Source organism: Bidens hawaiensis, unplaced genomic scaffold (assembly GCF_021521415.1).
Source record: "Bidens hawaiensis isolate Kalapana, Puna unplaced genomic scaffold, B.hawaiensis_p1.1 tig00017971_1, whole genome shotgun sequence".
In the NCBI taxonomy this organism is placed as follows: Eukaryota; Viridiplantae; Streptophyta; class Magnoliopsida; order Asterales; family Asteraceae; genus Bidens; species Bidens hawaiensis.
The window spans coordinates 215,529-241,153 of record NW_027492713.1 but is presented as its reverse complement, the minus strand read 5'-3'; the positions used below and the strand labels follow the sequence as shown (position 1 = coordinate 241,153).

The 25,625-nt window shown below is 40.1% G+C and overlaps 1 pseudogene; it reads left to right on the top strand.

Annotated features, from left to right (window-relative positions):
- Window positions 1–5,257: 5,257 nt before the first annotated feature.
- LOC143555117 (transcription factor MYB44 pseudogene) lies at window positions 5,258–6,436 on the top strand (annotated as a pseudogene).
- The last annotated feature ends 19,189 nt before the right edge of the window (window positions 6,437–25,625 follow it).

Here is a 25,625-nt window from a genome sequence, read left to right as displayed (position 1 = left end):
ACGTAATTATGCGGTAAAAGCCGGCATACTAGTGTTCAGAAAAGTAAAATCATCAGCTTCGATGTTCTAAAGAGAATCATTTCCATTAGAAGTGGCTCTTGGCCTTCTTTACAAATTGGAATTGATTTACATGTAAACTGTGTAAATGAGCTCCCTTCCATGTTGGGATGGGAGTGCCATCGAGCCGATACGCACCTGTTTCGGGATCTCGTTCTTTACGCAGCATGTAGTCTCGATATTGAAGCTGGAATTTTTATTCGTGTTTTCCCCCGCTGGGGTTCTACACGCACCCGCCTGCTCAGCCTTTATTGCGCCACGAGGTGCGCAAGCGTCCCATCTCTGACAAATGCTTCGACCATGTCTTTTATGTTTATGCATTCTTCAGTGTTGTGGCCTTTTGTCTTGTGAAAGTCACAGTATTTGCTCCGATCAGCATCGTGACGATGTCGGATTATTGGAGGCTTTGGCCACGGGAGCTCTTCAGTGGCGAATATCTCAGTGACGCTTTTGGTGAGTGGCGTCCATCTGGAGTTTCGGTGCGGCTGTACATTATCCCTTCCGCCCAATCGATGTTGCAAGCCGGATGAGGTGTCAAAGTTTACCCTTGACTGCCAAATGCCTAGCTTCCGCTTTTTGTTTAATCGGGCGGTGAGGACATTGTCTTCTCTCGTCTTCTGAGTGTAGATGTTTGTGCTCTGTGGGAGATCTCTACCCAGTTGCTTCTCCGTTTCCGCATAGCGTTTTGCTGCTGTCATGATGGCATCCCATGTGGATGGCATACCATCTTTACCCGTTAGGGTGCGGATGAGCTCTGGGTCATGCGCGCCCTGGATGAAGGCTGCGCGAACAAGATCTTCGCTGATATTGCCCAAACTTAGCTTCTTTGAGTTGAAGCGAGTGATGAAGTTTGGCAGAGATTCATCTTCTTCTCGTATGCATTTGAGGATTGTCCATTGCTCCTCGGTATACTTCCGTTGCTGGCTGAAGTGTTGGCTAAACTTCTGCTGGAAGTCTGCCCAGTCGTAGATGTGGTTGACCGGTAGACGATCAAACCAAGCTCTAGCAGCCCCAACAAGCGTCATTTGGAACATGTAGCACCACGTGGGTTCCGTCCAATTGCTGACGGTTGCCCCCGCTATGAACCTGTTCAAATGATCGTCTGGATCAGATATACCGTCATATGTGCCTATGTTAGGCATTTGTTTGGCACTCTTTGGGGCGATTGCTTCTGCAATGTCCCTTGCAAACTTGGACGTTCCTGCATTTGCAACGTTTGGTCTGAACGTTTTGGAGAAGTCTCGTGGACTTCCACCTGTGCTTTTTGGTTTGAAGGCTTGTCCAAAATGCCTTTTCGGTTGGGATTTCATTTCCTTACGCTTCCCTTTTGCCCTATGGCGAGGGTTCGCGTCGGACTCGGATTCCTCCGAGTCATCCTCCCAGAATTCGAATTCTTCGGCCTGTTGTACGGAACGCAAGCGTTCGTTCAACTCGGCCTGGAATTCCTTTTGTCGTGCTTCCGCCCATGCCTTGACTTCATCGAGAGTTTGGCGGGGGAGTCTTCGTTTCTCAACCTGGGTATCCGTGGATCCCAGTAGGCGATCATTTACTGCACTTGCCCCAGCATGAGTAACTGGGGTAGTGTTCGTAAAATTTACTTCACTTGCCCCGGCTTGGGTAACCGGGGTAGTGTTTGTAAAAACTGTGTTACCGGTATTCCCCCCAGTAGCTGGGGTTGTGGTTACCGGAATTTCTCTAACCATCTTTGTAGAAGTTTGAAAAAACTGGAGAAAAATGTAGTTCTAGCTTTATGCACGGATGGCGCCAATGAAGAAACACTAACCGAACCCCGGACAGATTACTGGTAACCTGGGGGTTAGATAGATGTTTCCCACGAGGGGTTAGACCCTGAGAAGATGGCTCTTCTGATAACCTGCAAAACAGACACCGTGAGCTCGTCACTGAGAAGGGGGGGGGGGTTCCTCCTTGTGACCACCCTCCGGCGTGAGAATCAGACTAGATTGCTCTTTAAATATAAAAGTATATTAAGAGATTGCTAGAGCAGATATCAGGTATAATATGATGATAATCCGATAAGATATGATAATACCAGATAAGATCAGATGGTCATACCATTTGTGGTATTTATAGCCGAAGGTAGGTTTCCAAGGAGGTATGGCCGGCTGCAACAGTGTTCCTGTTCCTCCAACAGTAGCCTACGCACGTGCCCTGCTGGTAGTTGGTGGGTAGGTAGCGGCTGATAGCGACCAGGCCTGTTGTATACTATTCCTTTTCCACCAACTGTCAGCTACGCACGTGGTATGACAAGAGTTGGTGAGTAGGCAGCGGCTAATAGTGACATACAGTGTAGGAGCATGCTGCTCGCCATACTGTTGTCTATAAGCTGTCGTATCTTTAGTCAGATCTTTTTCCCATACCTCGTCAGGTACAGTACAGAAGATCTTTCTGTATCGTACGGACTGGCTTATTTGGGCGAGAGTATTCCCCCTCCCGCCCTTGTGCGGGATTGTTCCCGGCTTCACTCATTCCTTCAGGTGACACTGAACGATTGAGAGCTAAGTGCCTTGTGCGTGTAGCCTTGCTGCGCGGGTGGCCTTCCCTAATGGCTTGTATCCGAGTCTGCGGGGACAGGCGGAGTCCTTCACCATTGGGAGGCATTTCCTGCGGGACCAGCTTGCGTACTGCGTGTAAGGACGTCACGTCTCTGAGCATGGTTGGTCCTGCGGATCCAGTTGGTTTCTGCGCAGACGTCCCTGTTTGATGTGAGTCTTGCGGGTCCAACTGGGCTCTGCTGGGACCTACCTCTTCAATTTTCGTCGAATTATGTCACGGAGTTAACATTCATGTAGACACTTACCCAACGAACTGGACAATCCATAAATAAAAAGTGTTAGGAAATAAAGAGCACATGTATCTATGTGGTAAACTTGCTGTTCGGGAAAAAATATGTATGTGGTACACTTATTTAATGTCACAAAGTTATATCCACGAACTAGTAGAGAGATATTTTACTATTTTATGTGATTTATATGTATAATGGTAACTAGAGAAATATCTTACCAGTAACTTCTTCTTCAGGGCTACGGGCTACCAATTCTTTTGTTATTATTTTATTAACATATTGCATATAATTATTTCTATCACAATTTTGTATATTAAATAAAAGCTATATAAAATGCATATTTGTTAAGGAATGATAGTTGAATCTTGTGTTCAAACTCATTTAAATTGGCTTATTTTAAGACTTGAGCTCATTTAAGATAAGATCAATTTATGTTTATAACAAATTGCCATAATATAGCTTGTGAAAGGCTTAACTCGTTTACACCTCCAAACCTAAGCATGCTGATGAATCCCCCAAGTTCTCACTAGGTGAAGACAAAATCGTCCTTGAAATAAATCAGTATACAATTCCAATATCTATGTCAAATTGCAATCATTAACCATTTTGAAAGTTAACTTACCTGTTACCTGAAAACCATATTTCCCTTCATTCTTTTTTCCTTAACTGTTGATTTAGTTTTTATTAAATAACTAATGTCTCTATATAATTAATAATAAAAGAAAACAATAGTGACATCACCATTTTCCAATTCGACAAACAGCAACATCAATTGTTTTAAAATGTCTATTCAATCAAGAACGCTATGTCATCAATCAAAACGTTATTTTAAAATTGTTTAAATCTCTTCTATGCTTTCATATTTATCAATGGCTGGTTTGTATTAACAGTGTATCATAGTTATATTTTTATTATTGATTATAAATGATATTTTAATAAATTATCAGTATTCGGCATCAAGCTAGTTATTTAGTAAACATTTATATTTTCATCTTAAGTCACACACACATTTGTTTATATATTTGTAAGGATGTTTCATATAACGTAAAATACTATACATCTATTTATTATTTATTATTAAACCATAATTGACTCAAGCTCGCGTGCCATAGCCTTGAAGAAATGTTAAATTAATGTCACAAACTCGTTGGCAGGCTGGCAAATTGCCATCTTTCCATCCTTAGTCAAAGCTTATGGGCTCTATGTGTACGTACATCTTGTTTTCTATCAACTCTGTGCTCGATTAAATACTAATATAATTAATAATCTTAAGAAACATTTATGTATATGTGTAAGTCAACCTTTTTGTTTCAACGATAGTTAATATCCAAAATTATACTAAAATAAGATACAACCTAATATAATATTCATGTACTTTGTGTTTAAGACCCATGGACCATGGTAAACATAGGTTATAATGACAGGTCATTTTAAAAATAATTTAAACCACACTCACTTTTGTTAAATTTATTTAAAATGGCATTGAATTATACTTTTAACGGGTTAAAAGACAAATAACAACGCTAAATTAACAATTAACGAGGGTGAGTTAAAGTTAAAAGGATTAAACCGTTTAATTCGGGTGAGATGGAGTGAAAGAGAGAAAAATGAATGACGTCGTGCTTATGTGGAATTAAGATGGGTTAGAGTACACCCCATGACATTAGCGTCTAAGACGTTAAAGCTGATCTAAGAGTGGTTAACGAGGGTCATACCACTTCCTTCATGAGTTAAGGGATGTTAAATGCAAGGTGAGTTAAAATATTAATTGACTTTAAAATTCTTTATACACACTCACTAACCTATGAATCAATTATACATTAAATAAAGAGAGGTAAAATGGTTAAACAATTCTTTAGGTGAGTTGAAGTGAAATAAGGTAAACCCATGGCCAAAAGTAAACAAGTTCGTCGGTAGCATGTTGGACGATTTGGAAATCAAAAAACGACCTCATCTTTATTAACGCGTCTTTTCAATTATCCAATGTGATGAACAATATCAAATACACGTCATTTATGTGAGTAAAACATCGTAGTAAGAAGTCGAGCCTTAATAAAGGATGTTGGTACTTAAAATTCTATATTATATTTTTTTTAATAATATCTCTACCTTTTAATTATAAAAAAAATAGTTACAAATAAATAAATAAAATAGATTTATGAAAGAGGTAGATATTTTCATGTTTACCTGATGAGAAACGACAAAGGAGTGAAGCTCACACGCCAGTAGCGAAAGTGAATGGAAAACAACCGCTTAGCCGGTACCCCACCACACCTCCCTCACCGGCTTAACCGGTCATCCCTCCCTTCTCTCTCATATATAAGCAAGCAACCCATCATCCATCCATCCGTCCTATATATATTTATATTTCCTTCACGTTTATCATCACCCTTCAATATGGCTAATAATAATAATATGGATCGGATTAAAGGTCCATGGAGTCCTGAAGAGGACGAGATGCTACAACAGCTGGTTGAAAAGCACGGGGCGAGAAACTGGTCGTTGATCGGAAAAGCGATACCGGGTAGATCCGGCAAGTCGTGCAGGTTACGGTGGTGTAACCAGCTGTCACCACAGGTGGAGCACCGTGCGTTTACACCGGACGAAGATGAGACGATATTACGAGCTCATGCTAGGTTTGGTAATAAGTGGGCCACGATTGCACGGTTGTTGAATGGACGGACGGATAACGCGATTAAGAACCACTGGAACTCGACTTTGAAGAGAAAGTGTTCGTCGATGACGAATGAGGAGTTTAATGAGTTTGCGGTTCAACAGCCGTGTTTGAAACGGTCCGTTAGTGCTGGAGCGGTTAGTCCGTCTGGATCTGACGTCAGTGATTCCGGTACGTATGTGTATCGGCCGATTGCTAGACCTGCTCCGGTTGCCACGTCATCGGCTAAGCCGTTACAACCGCTGGTCAAAGATCCGGTTACGTCGTTGACTCTCTCGCTTCCAGGAGTTGATAATAATAATAATATTAATTTTAATACTCATAATAATAATAATAATAATAATAAAACGGTTAATGCTACTGATAACGTTACCGTTAACGCGACACCGATGCAGCTAATGCCGCCGTTACCTCCGCCGGTTCCGATACAGGCGATGCCGTTACGTCAGATTCCGATCGAAAACCGTCAAATCCAAAGCCAAAAAGTGAACATAAACAATAACAGTAACGCTGACGTGATGACGGCGATTCCGATGGCGATATCGACGGCGATGAATCAGCTGAAGGTGACACGAGATCCGGTTGAGCAGACGGAGAAGGTGTTTACGCCGTTTAGTGCGGAGTTTTTGTCGGTGATGCAAGAGATGATACGGAAGGAGGTGAGGAGTTATATGACTGGAGTTGAGCAGCAAAGTCAGCAGCAGCGAGTGGTTGATGGTGGTGGAATGTGTGTGAAACAGGCGGTGGGTGGTGGTGGTGATGGTTTTAGGAATTCGGCAGTTGTGAAGAGGATTGGGATTAGTAAATTAGATTAAATTAAAAATAGATTTATTATTATTTGTAGATTATGGTGATGATGATCGGAGAAGGTGAAAGAGAAAAGAAAAAAATATCTTTTTATATAGTTCTCTGTTAATTAGTTTTATAAGTATGATCGGGTTCGAGGTTCGGCTTGATCTAGGTTCTATTCATGTCACTAGCATTTAGTTTAAAGGAATCAGGGTGATGATGATAGAGGCGAATTGTTTTTCCTGGTTGGAATCTTGAACAGAACGAGTTTATCTTACCGTACTGTCGTGTCTTCGAAAAATGTTTACGGACGTTGACCTTTGAATGCTTAATGAATCAAATGACGCGTATATCATGAAGTGATGAATTTAGCTTTTAACAATTTTTTTAAAGATTTGTTGGTCATTAAAAATAAAAATTAGTTATATGAATGTAGCCATGCAGGCGTGTGCTGAGACTCTAAGAGTATGAAATGACGGTTAAGAAAAAAGTTTCCTTTGGGATTTTAAACGTGACAGGTGCTTTGAAACTGAATTCAGTAGACGTGTGTTTTTTTTTTTAATTTTTATAAATAAAACGACCTAAAATTTGTGTTAAAGATCTATGTTACTGTCGATTGATTGTTTAGATTTTTTCATTCCAGTTGTGATTTATAGTTTGGTTGGAATGACAACTCAAATCAAACACTATTTTAGTGATGGATACTTGAGAACGAAATGCGTAACTAAAATCGTGTTTTATTAGTTTGGTTACAATGTACGAACTTAAATCAAACCCCTTTTTTGTAATATACACTTGGAGAAAGAAATCTTTAAATAAAATTAGAGAAAGAAGGCATGAGAATCAATTTGAACATGGGTTTCGGATTATATGACAGGATTCCCTTTATTTATTTGAGTATGAAGTACATTTTGTATTTTATGTTACACAAGTTTTAGGTTTAAGACTCTTCAACGTCCCTTTCCTTTTGCCCACATTTACCGGCAGCCCAATCAATGCCCCAACACGGATCGGCTCGCTAACAAACTAAGCCTATTTTGAGCAATTTAAGCAACAAGCTATTTAAACTGCTGTACACGGGTCTAGGTTACCACACCAAAGGCCATGTAGACAAACATCTACTAATCATCCATTTTGAAGACCAAAGTGGTGGAAATTTGCTTCAACACGGGGCTTGCACTAGGGTGTCAATCATATTGATAAGTGAGCACGATTCATATATTTTTCGTATTAAGAGACGAGTGTCCGCGCGATGCAGCGGGAAATACAGGCCTTAATAATCACGTAAGGGATTTTTGGGTGCTCATCGTTTCATTTAAAACCGTGGATTAGGAATTCTTATTTTAAACTCAATTTAGTAGCGAAGTACAAATGAAACCGAAATCTAACAATTGTTAATCGTTTGTTTTTGTTGGGTTATAATTTTCAACGGTTTGGTTTCAGTTTTTGATGACAAAAAACGGCTAGGCTCACGGCTTAGTTTAAAACCATCAAAATCGGACCACAAACGACTATACGTAAGATGTTATTTTTTTAACTGAAAACAAACTATGACAATATTATACTCAAATTAAAGAGAATTCTATGCCCCTGTTTAAGGTTGTACAATGTGTTTAAAAATTGTAAATTACTTAAAATTAGGTGTCTTAATTTGCCCATAGGTGGTGTATTATATATAGTATAGATAAATATAAACATTAATTTGGACACACTTAAAATTTGTGACCTAACATGAGCCTTGTAATCTTTTCAAGAAAGTGAGTCAAAAGCGTCGTAAGTGTAGTCACATTAGGGTTGAGCACGGTTCGGTTCGGTTTGGTTTTTGGGTGAAACCGAAACCGAAAATTCGGTTTTTTCATATATACAAACCGTTCGGTTTCGGTTTTTCGGTTTTCGGTATTTCGGTTTCGGTTCGGTTATATTCGGTTTTTATTTTTATTTTTTTTTGTTTTGTTTTTTTTGTTCTATTAATTGTTTATGCGACTAGTTCCTACGTACAAAAATACATATTAACATTTACTATTTCTTTCACAAACTCTAATTTCTCTTACAAATCTATTGAACCAACAAACTCCTAATTTGTTTCGGTTGTTGTCGCATATGGCTTAGTATAAATATATTAACAATAATTTAAATTATTTATTTTAATATTTAAAGTTAATCGGTTCGGTTCGGTTTTTTCAGTATTTTTGAAATGGGTAACCGAACCGAAACCGAAATTTCGGTTTTTCAGAAAAACCAAAAAAAAACCGTCGGTTAATGCTTCGGTTCGGTTTTTCGGTTAATTCGATTTCGGTTCGGTATTTTCAGTTTTCTGCTCACCCATAAGTCACATTGTGAACAAATTAAATGTCACAAGTACACATGTGAGTTGTGAGTCCGCTTTTGGTATGTCGGATTAATGCGATCTTGGGCCTAGAAGGTCGGGTTGTTTCTGTTGTCCATTTGATTACTGTTGGGCTGTTCGCACACTGGGCCCCAAACTACTGAGCGAAACATTTCATATCCAGCCCAATCGTACTTTTAAACAAGTTAACCCATGAGATTGATTGGTTTGAGACTTTGAGGTAAGTTTTTACTTTTTTTACAACCTAGAATTCCATAAATTAAAGACCTCTCAATTAAAAATTTATTTACTAGTATGACTACGTCTATTTTAGCGAAAAAAGTTACCTTATTTAAATTTAAAAAATTAAATGAAAAGAAAGATCTATATCATTTATAATTTCGAGGAATTTAATGAGGTTTCTGTTAAAAGTTTCATTAACGCCTAATTTATGTCGAATAAAACTTGTTATCCAAAACTGACATAAGTGGGTAAATAGAGAACATCCAGGATTGCGAGACAACTCACTCTAAGGAACTCGGAAAAATAGTCCCTTAACTTCATGGTTATTTAGTTTCTAAATACTTGGAATTTCTTGATTTGATTAGTTAGCTCGTTTAACCCTTTTTAATAATCCGTCAACTCGATTAACATGTTTTTGCAACTTAATTAATATATGCCAACCCGTTTAATACGTTTTAATAAATGCGTTAAACGGATCATGTTTGATTACACAATTTTAACTGTAGGTGTGTTGGTTTAGGGTTGATATTTTTAACATAAATATATATACAGGTCTTATTCGGATTGAAGCATTGAACAATTCAACTCGTCAACTGGGAAGCTTTGAGCACAACATGATTAACTCACAGTAACGTTTTAAAAAAAGCTACAAATTAATGCCAATTTAAATAATTATTAAGGTTTATTTATTTAGTTTATTAATCAAAGTAATACTAAAACAAAGATGAGAGATCATCCCATTTTATCTTGCATCCATATACAAGCATAACCCTATATTTAAAAAGAAAATAAACAACAAATTCAACATAATATATAATTATGGAAGAAACAAATAAAAGGCGACCAATCCTAATGCCAAGCTCACGACCATCATCTCCACACTCTTCAATTTCCCAACTCCATTCTACACAATTTACGGTTTAAAGCAATTAATAATGAACCAAAAATAGTATTTATTACAAATAATTAAATACTTAGCAAACCCGTAGCAAACACCATTTTGCTACATGTTTGTTTCAAATTACCTGGTTTGCGGCGTCAGCTGACGGACCAGGAGAGGGAGAAGTGATAATCGTTGAAGGAGTTTTGCTAGGAGCAGTTGATATCCCTGGTACTGGTGCAGGTACTGATACCGGTACAGGTGCATGTGCTTGTGTACGTGCATGTGCATGTGCATGGGCATTGTGCTTCTTTCGTTTAGTCTTCTTTTTGGTAGGCAGTGGAGCCGGGACCGATAACGTAGGTGCAGGAACCGCAGCCATGGGAGGACTAGCTGGAGTTGATATTGGCGTATTCGGTATAGGTGAAGTAGCAAGAGCCGTGGTAGTCGGCATTGGTGGTTTCATTGGAGAATTAGCAGGTGATTGGGCTCCGATGGCGGCGGTAATGATGGAGATAAGTAGTAGAACTATGGCGTTTTCCCGATCCATGATGGTTTAGAGTTTAGATTTTAGAAAGTGAGTGAGGATAAGAAGAATGAAGATATAGAAAGAGGTGGTCAAACTCAAAGTAGTTGTTACTTGTGAAGGCAAACGTCATTTGACTATTTGAGGAACAAGTGTTTAATGTGCATGTTAAGGTGACGAATCAACCGAAAGAAATGTATCTTTTAAAACCTTAAGGTTTATGTTTTTTCTAATATCTAATTCTCAACTTTATAAATCTTTTACCGATTGGTCGTAGGTTCGAATCCTACTTGAGGAGATTTGAAAATCGCCGTCAACACCCCGGTGTAGGTCCGGGATACTCCTTTGTTCCATAGCCCTGGGGCTATTTACAACTACCCAATTAAGAATTCTCAGATGTACTAGTACTAGCAGTGCATCAAAGATGCAGTCATCGATTCTACCGAGAGGCCACAATTGCTGCGAGCAAACATATTAATGACGAGGAACGCGTTTTTGTTATGTTATAACTTATAACCCCAACTTCTTTTTCATTTTCTTGTGTACACTTTTGTTACTGACTCTCATCAATCTAACCTCGAGTTTGAGTTGACACAAACTCAGCTTCGAGTAGAGAAAATAATAATATGAGATGTGCCGACTCGACTTGATATGTTTGATCTAAAAGTTGTTGAAGAAACAGTAAGTGACCCCGGCAGATTACGGATAATCTTAGGGTTAAGTAGATGTTTCCCACGAGGGTTAGGTCCGGCAAAGATGGTTATTCTTCTGATGACCTGCAAAACAGACACCGTGAGCTCGTCACTGAGAAGGGGGGGTACCTCCTTGTGACCACCCTCCGGCGTGAGAATCAGACTAGATTGCTCTGAATATAAGTGTATATTAAGAGAAATAGCTAGAGAAGATAAGATAATGATACCGTTCCAAAATGTTGGAGTATTTATAGCCGAAGGTAGGTTTCCAAGCAGGTACAGCCAGCTGTATAATATTCCTTTTCTACCAACTGTGGGCTACGCACGTGCCATGCTGGTGGTTGGTGGGTAGGCAGCGGCTGATAGTGACATGGCCGGCTGTGTACTATTCCTTTTCCACCAACTGCAGGCTATGTACGTGCCACGATGAGGGTTGGGGAGTAGGCAGCGGCTGATAGTGACATTTTGTACTAGAGCGTGCTCCTCCTCGTACTGTTGTCAGTGAGCTGTCACCCTGTGATTGTTAATAATTAAAAAATTACTAATTAATTAACCAACAATCTTTCTTTAGTTAGAGATGATATATTACAGGACCACACTTCCAAATCCTTAATTTCTCACCACCAAATCGGTGGCTTCAACCCATCCTTCATCTTTCCAAATCGATGCTTTAAATACAGACTAGTTACTACTAAGTTATCTCATGAGTTTAACCGTTAACATAATTAAGGCCATGAGGTATAGTCTAACCCATATTAACTCCACATAAGCTCCACATCACTCAATTTTTCTCTTTCACTGAAGAAACACTAATTGACCCCGGGCAGATTACGGATAATCTGGGGGTTAAATAGATGTTTCCCACGAGGGTTAGTTCCGGCAAAGATGGTTGTTCTTCTGATGACCTGCAAAACAGACACCGTGAGCTTGTCACTGAGAAGGGGGGGTACCTCCTTGTGACCACCCTCCGGCGTGAGAATCAGACTAGATTGCTCTTGAATATAAGTGTATATTAAGAGATTGCTAGAGAAGATAAGATAATGAGATATCAGATAATGTAATGTGTCCATACCATTCCAAGGTGTTGGAGTATTTATAGCCGAAGGTAGGTTTCCAAGAAGGTACAGCCGGCTGAATAGTATTCCTGTTCTGCCAACTGTGGGCTACGCACGTGCCATGCTGGTGGTTGGTGGGTAGGCAGCGGCTGATAGTGACCAAGCCGGCTGTGTACTATTCCTGTTCCACCAACTGCAGGCTACGCACGTCCTCCGACAGGTTGGTGAGTAGGCAGCGGCTGATAGTGACATACAGTACAAGAGCGTGCTGCTCGTCATACTGTTGTCAGTGAGCTGTCGTATCTTTGGTCAGATCTTTTATCCATACCTCGTCAGGTACAGTACAAAAGATCCTCCAGTATCGTACGGACTGGCTCATTTGTGCGGGAGTGTCCCCGGCTTTGTGCGGGAGTGTTCCCGGCTTGCTCACTCCTTCAGGTGACATTACTGAATTATTTATGAGTTAAGTGCCTTGTGCGTGTAGCCTTGCTGCGCGGGTAGCCTTCCCTGATGGCTAGTATCCGTTGCTGCGGGAACAGGCGGAGTACGTCGACCATTGGGAGGCTTTTCCTGCGGGAACAGCTTGCGTACTGCGCGTAAGGACGTCACGTCTCTGAGCATGGTGGGCGGATCCAGTTGGTTTCTGCGCAGACGTCTCTTCAAGGTGAGTCTTGCGAGTTTAGCCTTTGCGTAGACGTCCCTGTTGAAGGTGAGTCTTGCGGGTTCAACTGCGCAGACGTCCCTCTTTGAGGTGAGTCTTGCGGGTCCAACTGGGCTCTGCTGTGAACTATCTCTTCAAGTCCCCCCAGTCCAATGTTCTTCTCATGAATTGTTAATAACTGAGGTGAACTTTTAGACTTAAGCAAAGGGTTTTGAAAAAGGTTTTAGTTTTAAGGTTTTCCGTGGGGATTCTTCCCGCGGAAGTCCTAATGTCACGTGCAGAAATTCCCGACTTTTCTGCTTGATCTTTGGGTATGATTCGGGTAGGTCTGTAACCTCCTGCAAGTCAGGAGCGTTGAGTTCCACTTGTATAGATTCTCCCTGAGGTTTTGGTAGTTTTGAACATAGTGATCAATTATGTTAAAACAACCAATTCCATCTTGGAGCTTCAAACAATCTAGTTCTCGACGTTCCCGCTATGCGGGGATGTTATTCCATTTTCCGCAAGCATGGCCCAGAAGATCCTTCTTGGTTTCAATTCCCTGCGGAGTGCCAGGTATGTGAAGGGTTTCGCCTTGACACTGTACTCGCACTCGTCTTATAGTTACTTTACTTCCAAGGTATTCCTGGCTTCAATTCCCTGCGGGTGCTAAGTATGTGAAGGGTTTCGCCTTGACACTGTACCCGCACTTGTCTTACGGTTTCTTGGTTTCCAAGGTATTCTTGGCTTCAATTCCCTGCAGGTGCTAAGTATGTGAAGGGTTTCGCCTTGACACTGTACCAGCACCTGTCTTACGGTTTCTTGGTTACCAAGGTAAGGGGGTCTATTCCCTCTTATTTTTGAATCTTTTTGAAGTATAAATGTTTGTGCGGGTAGGACCATCACTTTCACTTAATGACTTGCTTTATAAACGTTATATGACTTGCTCATGCATATTATAGTTTAACTTAGCAATTTTCCAAGTGTTATGAATAAGTTAACCTTTCGACGCGTGGTTGTCAATAGGTTAGTGTTCAGTTTCCTCTATCATGATTGTGCGGGTAGGACCGTCACTTTCATTTAGTGGGATGACCAAACTTCACCTATAACTGACCTGCGTGAAGGTTTTCCTCATCTTTTTAGAAATTTTCTAAGTGTTTTGAATAAGTTAACCTTTCGACGCGTGGTTGTCAATAGGTTAGTGTTCAGTTTCCTCTATCATGATTGTGCGGGTAGGACCGTCACTTTCATTTAGTGGGATGACCAAACTTCACCTATAACTGACCTGCGTGAAGGTTTTCCTCATCTTTTCCTTAGAAATTTTTGCCGTTTTTTGTGTTTATGCGGGTTTTGCCGCCTTCCACACGCAACGACTTCCCCACTTATTTATGCGGTGAATACCGGCATATCAGTGTGGTCAGATCATAAGTATAAATGTAAGACCATCAGCGTCAATGTGATAAGGAGAATCATTTCCATTAGAAGTGGCTCTAGGCCTTTTCTTTATAAGTTTGGAATTGATCTACATGTAACATTTGCGTAATTGAGCTCCATTCCATGTTCTTGGGATGGGGGTGCCATCGAGCCTTTCGAGCCTGTATGCGCCCTTTCCCAAAACTTATTTGATAATGTATGGTCCTTCCCAGACCGGGACCAGCTTTCTTGGGCGCTCTTGGTTCGAAGCCTCGTTGTTACGCAATATGTAGTCTCCTACATTGAAGTTGCAGAGTTTTACCCGCGTGTTGTAGTATTTTTGCATTTGTCGCTTGTAATTCTCTTCACGCGCTGCGGCTAAGTCTCTGCGTTCTTCGGTTAGCATAAGGTCTAACCGTCTTTCTGCATCATTGTCTTCTGGCTGAATCAAGACCCTTGGTGAGGGTAGACCAATTTCGACCGGGACCATGACTTCAGTGCCATAAGTGAGGTTGAACGGGGTTTCTCCCGTACTTGCCTTTTTCAGCGTTCTGTTTGCCCAAAGGACGTGTGGAACTTCGTCTACCCAGTCGGATCTGTGTTCCAATAGTCTTTTCTTTATGCCGTCGACGATGCTCTTATTTGCTCTTTCCACCTCACCATTACCCTGCGGGTGCGCCACTGAGGTAAAGGTGTGGGTGATTTGAAGTTCTTCCAGCCACTTTTGTAGCTTCTTGTCAGCAAAGTTGGTGCCGTTATCGCTCACCAAATTCTGTGGAAGTCTAAAACGACAAATAATAAATTCCCAAATAAATTTTTTGATATGTTTTGCGGTTGTTTTGGCTAAGGGTTTTGCTTTTATCCACTTGGTGAAGTAGTCGATGGCTACCACTAGAAACTGAACGTTCCCTGCTGCTGTGGGAAATGGGCCTGTCACATCGATGGCCCACTTCTGAAATGGCCATGAAGAGGTGACTGGAACAAGTTCATTCTTCGGGCGATGCGTGTTGGGTGCATAGAGTTGGTGTGACAATCGTCAATTTCAGGTTAACTCCGTTAACTCAACTCCGTCAATTCAAACTTAAGATCACTGAATCTATAACGCACACTTCATTACATTTAAACTAGGGTTTAAATGACGCTTAACACTTACTACATGTGTAGTCTTTCGGGATTTGCACCGAAACGCAAACGAGTTGACGCAAACGATGGGTGAATAAACGAAAAACGTCAAAACAGTAATTATGTGATAATTATGTGTTAGACTTATGTGTTATGTGATAACATGGTTATAAACGTTAACTCAAGATGTAAACAAGTTAATTTGGGCTAGAAAAGTAATACTTAGAAGTGGAGGGGCCAAAGTGTAACATGTATTATTATAAATACTAATAATAATAAACCCTAACCTATTCTTTTCTCCCTCACAAAAACCGATCAGCCTCTCCCCTTAGCTTCACTTGGCTGCCGTCACCTATACACACACATACAACCACCAATTTCAAGTTTTGATCGAAGATTAAGGTGCTAGGAAGGTATAATCGACTACTCTATGCATCCTTATTACTTGATTTTGATGTTTGTTGGGTTAATTACAAACCCTAGCTGCCGTCACCTATATGATGTTGTGTTAATATGATTGTTGTTGATTTGTTAATGATTTGATAACTAGATTGAATCTTGTTGTATGGTGATTGTTGTGTCTTTGATTTGAGTTCAAACACAAACCCTAATCTTGTATGTAATGTGAAATTGATGTGCATGGATGGTGTTTATGGGTCTAGAGGGTTATATGGATGCATGATAGTTCATAGATTGTTATTATGTTGAATTTGGATGCAAACAGATTCTGGACAGAATGTGTATACGATTTTTAAGTGACTGTAACGAAGTGTAAACGTGAAAGTTGTTTGAGATTGTGGGTACTGCAGTAAACTAGTTTGAGTCTAGTTTCTATAAAGTATAAGTTTGTAATTTTTGGACAAGTAGAAGTTAACTTTTATGATTTTATAAAAACGTTATGCAAAGCTGAGCTGTTAGACCTGCTGTTAGGTTATGTTGTAAATGTTATATCTCATGAACTACGAGACCAATTGGGTTGGTTCCACTTCTGGAAGTTGACTCATTGAGTTAGGAACCTAACCCAAGTGGTCTTGCATTTATTGGATTTTTCGTTTAACGGGAACTGCAAATAACATTCTGTTGCGCATGAATTTGACTGTTATGAGTTTGCTGTAATGATTTGATGATTGTGAGAAAACTATGTGGAATAAAAATATGATAAAATATGTTCTGGAAACCTAAGACATATGTGCTTCTGTGATGATTTTTGGTAAATTAATTGAGATGCTATGATCAGTGAAATAGTACAATCTTTCTAGTAGGATTTCTGTCTCGGTGAAACTAGCTGCTGAGTTGTGTAAAAATGCATGAAACATAATACTTGCTATATAATTGTTATGTTTTGACCAAAATACCCTTGCGGGGAATAATTGCTAATTGATTTCCATGAGTTGACCAAATTGCCCTCATGGGGAATAATGGCTAGTTAATTGTTATTTGTTGACCAAAATGCCCTTACGGGGAATAATTGCTAGTAATGTACGTTATGAATACATGACACGTATATGATTGCTTACACATGTAATGTGTCACAAAAACACTTGTTAAAGTCACACACGATTCACAAACGAAACACGAAACATGTTATGTGCATAGGTATTATGTGCTGGGTCTAGAGACTCGATAATATTCCGACACTTAGAAAAATCTCTTTGTTGTTTTAGAACGCTAGAGAGAGTTTTTCTGTGACGCGCATCTTGGTGATTTAATTTGGGAAATTCTTCGCAAACAGTGAGTTTCACTTTCCCCTCTTTAAACTGTTTTCAAACGCTTTTCACTTGGGGGAGATAACATACTCCACAACGCATTTAAGATTTTGTTATAAATTATATATCACTTGTAAAGGCTAAGTGGCAAACGAAACATTTGAAGTCCTACACATCGAACCGGTTAATATTTAGAATAGCGAGTCACTGTTGAGTAGTACTACTGGGTTTGACAAACCCCACCCAACGCTAAACTCGACTGTAGGTCGAGCGGGTGTAATTTTGGCTAACACGTACCATGGTCTGGAGGACCTGGTGACAAGGCACTTATTAAACGAGTCAGCTTCGGTGTCGAACACTTAGTAATACTTGTTGTATAGACTAGCTACCTATCGATATATAATTTGACATAACACTATCTGGTAACGCAAAACGCCGTAACGTGGTTACGCAAAACGCTTAACGCAAAACGCCGTAACGTGGTTACGCAAAACGCTTAACGCAAAACGCTGTAACGCTGAACGCAAACGCTAAACGATTTATTTTTATATAACTTGTGAACTCACCAACCTTGTGTTGACACTTTTAGTATGTTATTCTCAGGTAGCCGAGGCGGGCGCGCGGTTTAGGAACATGCATTGATTGAAAACGCTTTTGTCCTGCAAACTTATTTTTAACGATTATCTTTGGTTTTAAGTCGTCCTGTGTGACGCAACTTTTGATTAAAGGTTTTTACGCTTCTGCATTTAATTACTCGTAAACGTTTTTCATGGTTTTGAAACTTTATTTTATGGTTTGATTATAACTGATGATTCCGATCCTGTTAGTTCACGCCCTCTGACGGTAAAACTCCGTTAGTGGATTTTGAGGGTGTGACAGTTGGCAAGACCTACACTTTCTGATGTATGCCAGCGCATCCGTATGCATCCCCGGCCAAAAGTATCCCGCGTTGTTTAGCTTAGCTACAACAGCGCGTGGACCTGCGTGTACTCCACAGATGCCTTCGTGCACTTCCCTTAGGAGGTAGCCAGCATCTTGGTTGTCTACGCATCTTAGGAGTGGGCCAAGAAAATTACGTCTGTAAAGGATGTCATCGATGAGTTGATAGTTCAGTGCTTTACAGCATATTTTTCTTGCCTGTGTTTTTGACTCTGGTAGTATACCCGCCGCAAGGTAATTTATTATTGGTGTCATCCACGTTTCTGTGCCGGTTTGGATGACACAGATTTCCTTGTGCGGGACAGATGGTGCTCCAAGGAGTTCAATGCGGATGTCCTTTCCCAAGTGGGTGAAGGGTAATGATGCAAGCTTGCTTAACGCATCCGCAGATTTGTTTTCACTACGCTTGACGTGTATGACCTTACAATCGTTAAAATCACGCATAAGGGTTTTTGCTTGTGCGAGGTATAGGGCCATTGTGTCGTTCACGGCCGTGTACGTCCCGTTTATTTGGTTGACTACTAACATGGAATCCACGTGGGCTTCCAAGTTTTTCACTCCCATCTTACGCCCAATTCTCAGCCCGGCCAAGAATGCTTCATACTCCGCTTCGTTATTCGTACTTGGAAAATCCAGTCGAATAGCGTAAGTGTATTCTTGGCCTGCTGGGTTGGTTAGTTTCAACCCTGCGCCTGAACCCTCGTTGCTGGTGCTCCATCAGTGTAGAGTCGCCAGACATCATTGATGTCCTGTGCTGGGGAGGGTTGAGCCTCCTCCTGGCACTCTTTCTCCCGCGAAGCGGGGACTTCTGCAATAAAGTCGGCCAAGACCTGGCCTTTTATGGCTGGTCTCGGCTTGTACTTTATCGCATATTCTCCCAATTCTATCGCCCATTTGGCTAGGCGTCCTGACAATTCGGGTTTGCCTAAAACGTTTGCAAGTTTGAAGTTGGTGAGAATGGTGATTGGGTGACCTTGGAAATATCGTCTTAGCCTGCGTGAAGCCTGTACAAGTGCTAAGACTAATTTTTCCAGGGTAGAGTACCGGGTTTCTACGTCTGTTAGGACACGGCTAACATAGTAGATTGGCATCTGGATGCCTTTTCGCTAGCAGGACGGCCCCGGTTGCTCTATCTGTGGCGGAAAGGTATACGATTAAATCCTCCCCCGCTTCTGGTGCTGTGAGCGTTGGGATTGGATCAAGCGTGACCGAATTTCCTGAAAAGCTGCTTCCGCTTCTGGTGTCCAGCGGAAGTGCGTTTTCTTTAAACAGTTTCTCAATGTTGACACGAATGGGAACGACCTATCCGCATGGTTTGCCAAAAAGCGGTTAAGTGCGACTAGACGTCCATTCAGTGTCTGAGCTTGCTTGATGGTAGTAGGTGATTCCATTTTGATAATGGCTTCGACCTTTTCAGGGTTCGCTCTGAAGCCGTCTTTAGTAACAATGACTCCTAAGAACTTCCCTTCTTCCATCCCAAAGGAACACTTGCTCGGGTTGAGCTTCATGTTTATCTTTCTGAGCGTGTTGAAAGTTTCTTCGATGTCTTTCAACATCGTTTCTGGGTCAGGGCTTTTGATGACCAAGTCATCCATGTAGACTTCCAAGTTCCTCCCAATTTGGGCATGAAACTCTTTGTTCATCAGGCGTTGGTATGTGGACCCGGCATTCTTAAATCCGAATGGCATCATTTGATAACAAAATGTACCATCGGACGTCCGAAATGCGGTTTTGTCCTGATCGTCAACGGCCATGTGGATTTGATGGTACCCCTTATACGCATCAAGGAAGCATTTAAGGCGAAACGGTGCTAACGAATCTACCTTAAGATCAATTTCGGGTAACGGGTAACAATCTTTGGGGCATTCACCATTGGGAGGCTTTTCCTGCGGGAACAGCTGGCGTACTGCGCGTAAGGTCTTCATCTCTCTGAGCATGGTGGGTCCTGCGGATCCAGTTGGTCTTTGCGCAGACGTCCCTCTTTAAGGTGAGTCTTGCGGGTCCAACTGGGCTCTGCTGGGACCTACCTCTTTAGTTGTGTTAGTATTAGGCTCACTTTCAACTTGTGACTTGATGAGTTAGCTTTATTTTCTTAATATTGTGTTTTATGTAAGTTCCAGTGACAAATTAACAACGATATTAAGATTAAGGAAGCCTCAAATAATATAACACTAAACCAAAGATATAATAGGAACTAGGCTATGATATACTAGTTAACGATGGATTTTCTCGAACCAATCAATCTACAAGCCAAATTGGCTTGACCTCGGCTAAGACTTTTATACAAGAGAGCAAACTCGAGTTAAAAAATCGAGATTTTAACAAACAAATTTATATGATTTTACAAGAAAGTTATGAACATGATCTATCTGAAAACATTAAAATGGGTATATTTTATACATCTATCTAGTTGAATGACCCTAGATATATATGATTTGATATTGTATTCTGAACAAGTGAGCTAATTGTTATATTTAAATAATTTTATTTAACGTTCAATTTGTTTTCTTGCCAACATTTAACAATCAAAAAGTGAAGGTTGCTAGCTGATGACACTTATAGAAGCAAATAGTTGACGTTTTGAGTTAAATTAATGTTGATTACTTGATTCATGTTTCATGCTTGTATTAAAATGGACTTTTAGGGGTCGTTTCTAGAAATCATAAAAGGTATAAGGGGGTGGGCAGTGTTAACATTAGCTGAGGGGGTTGACTGGTAAAGTGCACCTCTTTGAACGCAATGGTGGGACCAAGTGATGACTTGTCTTGTCAACAAACTAAAACTAATAATAATAAAGGATGTGTTATTCATATACCCTTTATAGGATATATATAGGGTTTAAATGTCTGTTAAAAGGATGTGTGAATAACCAAAAAGGATGTATGAATAACCATTGCCATAATAAAATGTTTATCGGATTTTAATAACCTCAATTTTCACATATTGACCGGTGCTAAGTGCAACTTCAAATATAATTATTTATTTTCCTACAACAATCCCAAGCTAACCGAACACTAACCCCCTTAGTTTTTGATGACATGGCTTTTTGCAAGGACATTATGTGAAAAATGCATATACCTATATCTCGTCGGAATCTTATAAGAAACAATATAGAGATAATTAATTAATGGCAAACTGGATTTTAATAATCTCAACTATCTATTATTGATCAATAATAATTCCAACTTAATTTATTCCCACCAGTGGTCCAAATTTTAAAAAATTGGCTCTCAATTGCTCCTCTTTAAAAAAAACTAACGACATTAAGTTTTTTCCGAAATTTGATTTTTAGGGTTTTTGATTAGAATGAGGATACGAGTCGATTGATGTAAAACTTTACTTGAAACGATACTTCAAAAAACTTAATTTTTATTAATTTGAAGTTCAAACACCCTATCTGAAGCGTTAATCAAGCCGTTTGATGAATCTAAACACCAGTGAATCACCACGAAGACCAAACTACAAGATTGCTAAAAGAGTTAACACGTCCACCTTCCGATAATCCTATTGTTTATTTATTTACAATAAATAAATCTTACCGTAAATTACAAATCAAGTAAGCTAGTGACTTGAGAGAAGGTGGGGAGCAACTCATTAGTGAGAGATTTTTCAGTAGGCATAATATAGATAGTTAGATTACTCACGATATGTACATAGCAACCGACAAATATGTATACAACTAAAAACGATTTTATTTATTAAATTAATAGAATTCAACACGTTTAATTCGAGCATCTAAAGAAAGGAATATCAACACAGCCATTATATGAGATACAATATCATAAGCTTTTGGTGTAGTAGTATATGTAGGTGAAGCTACAGGAGGCAATGGAGCTTTCATTGGAGAACTTGCTATAGCATGACCTTCAGCAACAGTGACAATAACAACGATAAGCACTAGAACCAAGGCTCTTTTCTGTTCCATTAAGATGTACAGAAAGATTTAGAAAGAGATGATGAACAATATATAGAAAGAGGAGGTCGGAGATCACTAGTATAAGTAGTTAAGGAAAGCATCACGTTAGAAACACGTGTTGCATTCGCATGTTAAGATAATGATCAACCGATAGAATCTATTTATAAATGGGTAAATTACACTCTTCGCCCTATATGTTTGGTGTTACTTACATATCGTCTCATTGAACTTCATTAAGGACTTAGACCATGTGTAGTCATAAAGCTCCACTATCAGGGGTTATGCGTCATGTGGAGCCCAGTCAGAGTTATGATTTTGTACTAAAACAGGCTGTAGTCATAACTCTTCACATCCAGACGTTATGCGCCACGTGGCGCCCAGTCACTATTTTTTTTGTTTTTATAATTCATTAAATAATTAAATATAAAATTAAAAAACTACATTAAAAAAAGAAAAATACAATAATAATAATAATAAGACTCTCGGGTTGTATTGCTTTTAGAGATTGAACTCTCGGTCGTCTTTGGATAGCTTGTTTATTATTGTTATTATTATTATTATTATTATTAATTTCTTCTTCCAGCATTCCATATTTCCATTCCATAAAATAAAGAAAGAAACCCCTTTTCTCTCACTCACTCACTCACTTTGTTAGATACATAGATACACAGCCATGAGCAGCGGCAAAGCTAAATCGAATTGGAAGAAGGTCGCCAGACTCAGTGAGCAGCAGCCACTCGATCACTCTTCTTCACCTCCTTCAACACCTCCAAATGGTACTTTCACCTTTAATACATAGGAAATAAATTTTTTTTTATTCTCCGACGGTCAAAAAGCAACGGTCCATTTTTAATTAGTGTGTCTTTCTCCGCGTTTTGTATACAACGCACAAAAAAAAAGCTTCAACATAACCTGGGGGGGGGGGGCGGTGTACCCCCGCGTTTTCCATGTTAAAGCAACCCAAAACGCGCCCAGTACGGATGGTCTTATGGCCATAATGTTCATATACTGTCACATGTTTTCTTTCTTTTCACTAACTAGGGATAAATAGTTCCGTTTAATTCACAAATTATTAACCTTTGTTTACACATTTAAAAGAGTTAGAAATAGAATAATTTTTTTTATTGACAAGTTTACCTTTATTTACAAGCTTTAAAGAGTTAAAAATAAAACAAAAGTAATCCCTCCCCCCTCTCCCTCTCTTTTTCCCAAACATTGTTTGTTAAATCTTTAATCACATAGCTTAGTTCTTTGCTAGAATTTGTGTATTATGCTTTCATGTACGACGTTCTACATATTTCTGGCGGCTTAAACCATTGTATTCCTCCTCGTTAGGAAGGTAACGATCGCCGGCTTCGTCGTCTTCTTCCCCAACGCTAATCAGATCTGCCATGATGTTAAGTCAACGTTTCTGGGGTCATAAAGTTGATTATTAGTGTGCTTGTTGTTAATAAGTATTCAATTGATTAGTTTTGTGATTTCTTCATCTTCATATTGATGTAGAAATCTTCATGTAACACTTTATAGATTTTGACTTGCTAATTTTTTCATCTTTGATCTTTAGTATGTAGTTTGATTAAGTGATTTGCTTGCTTAATTGTGACTAATGATGATCAATCAAGTGTTAGACTGTACGTTATGAAAGGGTGAACATGGGTGTAAGCCCTTTTCTGTTACCACCTAGAGTTAGACTGCACGTTATGGAAATGGAAGGGTGAACATGGGTGCAAGCCCTTTCCTGTTGCCACCTAGCTCGCGAACACCATAACCGCATTCCGCAAGTACGGGCGTGAGTGGAGTGGCGCTAGCCAGCTCCCAATGGTGATGGACGTTAGATGGTTGAAAGATGTGCAAAATGGTCTAATTTATGATGGTCTAGACTTTTACTAATACCAAGCCTAGAATTTATCTTAAATTAGGTCAAAATCTTCCCCAGTCTAGCATCCTTTTAATGTCTTTGAATCAATCCAATATCATTAGTTAAATTCAGTAACACTAATTTACATCTAAAGAGATGCTCTCAACCCAATATATCATCATTCTTCTATATAATTCAGTTTACACACTTAACTCACTAGATTACCCATAACAAGCAAAAATGCTTGAGCTCAACAACATAATGGTTTGATACTTTTAACATGATTTCACATGTAGAAAATTTAAATTTCTAAGTTAAAAAATTACTAATTAGTTAACCAACAATCTTTCTTTAGTTAGAGATGATATATTACAGGACCACACTTCCAAATCCTTAATTTCTCACCACCAAATCGGTGGCTTCAACCCATCCTTCATCTTTCCAAATCGATGCTTTAAATACATACTAGTTACTACTAAGTTATCTCATGAGTTTAACCGTTAACATAATTAAGGCCATGAGGTATAGTCTAACCCATATTAACTCCACATAAGCTCCACATCACTCAATTTTTCTCTTTCACTGAAGAAACACTAATTGACCCCGGGCAGATTACGGATAATCTGGGGGTTAAATAGATGTTTCCCACGAGGGTTAGTTCCGGCAAAGATGGTTGTTCTTCTGATGACCTGCAAAACAGACACCGTGAGCTTGTCACTGAGAAGGGGGGGTACCTCCTTGTGACCACCCTCCGGCGTGAGAATCAGACTAGATTGCTCTTGAATATAAGTGTATATTAAGAGATTGCTAGAGAAGATAAGATAATGAGATATCAGATAATGTAATGTGTCCATACCATTCCAAGGTGTTGGAGTATTTATAGCCGAAGGTAGGTTTCCAAGAAGGTACAGCCGGCTGAATAGTATTCCTGTTCTGCCAACTGTGGGCTACGCACGTGCCATGCTGGTGGTTGGTGGGTAGGCAGCGGCTGATAGTGACCAGGCCGGCTGTGTACTATTCCTGTTCCACCAACTGTAGGCTACGCACGTCCTCCGACAGGTTGGTGAGTAGGCAGCGGCTGATAGTGACATACAGTACAAGAGCGTGCTGCTCGTCATACTGTTGTCAGTGAGCTGTCGTATCTTTGGTCAGATCTTTTATCCATACCTCGTCAGGTACAGTACAAAAGATCCTCCAGTATCGTACGGACTGGCTCATTTGTGCGGGAGTGTCCCCGGCTTTGTGCGGGAGTGTTCCCGGCTTGCTCACTCCTTCAGGTGACATTACTGAATTATTTAAGAGTTAAGTGCCTTGTGCGTGTAGCCTTGCTGTGCGGGTAGCCTTCCCTGATGGCTAGTATCCGTTGCTGCGGGAACAGGCGGAGTACGTCAACCATTGGGAGGCTTTTCCTGCGGGAACAGCTTGCGAACTGCGCGTAAGGACGTCACGTCTCTGAGCATGGTGGGTCCTGCGGATCCAGTTGGTTTCTGCGCAGACGTCTCTTCAAGGTGAGTCTTGCGAGTTTAGCCTTTGCGTAGACGTCCCTGTTGAAGGTGAGTCTTGCGGGTTCAACTGCGCAGACGTCCCTCTTTGAGGTGAGTCTTGCGGGTCCAACTGGGCTCTGCTGGGACCTACCTCTTCAAGTCCCCCCAGTCCAATGTTCTTCTCATGAATTGTTAATAAGTGAGGTGAACTTTTAGACTTAAGCAAAGGGTTTTGAAAAAGGTTTTAGTTTTAAGGTTTTCCGTGGGGATTCTTCCCGCGGAAGTCCTAATGTCACGTGCAGAAATTCCCGACTTTTCTGCTTGATCTTTGGGTATGATGCGGGTAGGTCTGTAACCTCCTGCAAGTCAGGAGCGTTGAGTTCCACTTGTATAGATTCTCCCTGAGGTTTTGGTAGTTTTGAACATAGTGATCAATTATGTTAAAACAACCAATTCCATCTTGGAGCTTCAAACAATCTAGTTCTCGATGTTCCCGCTATGC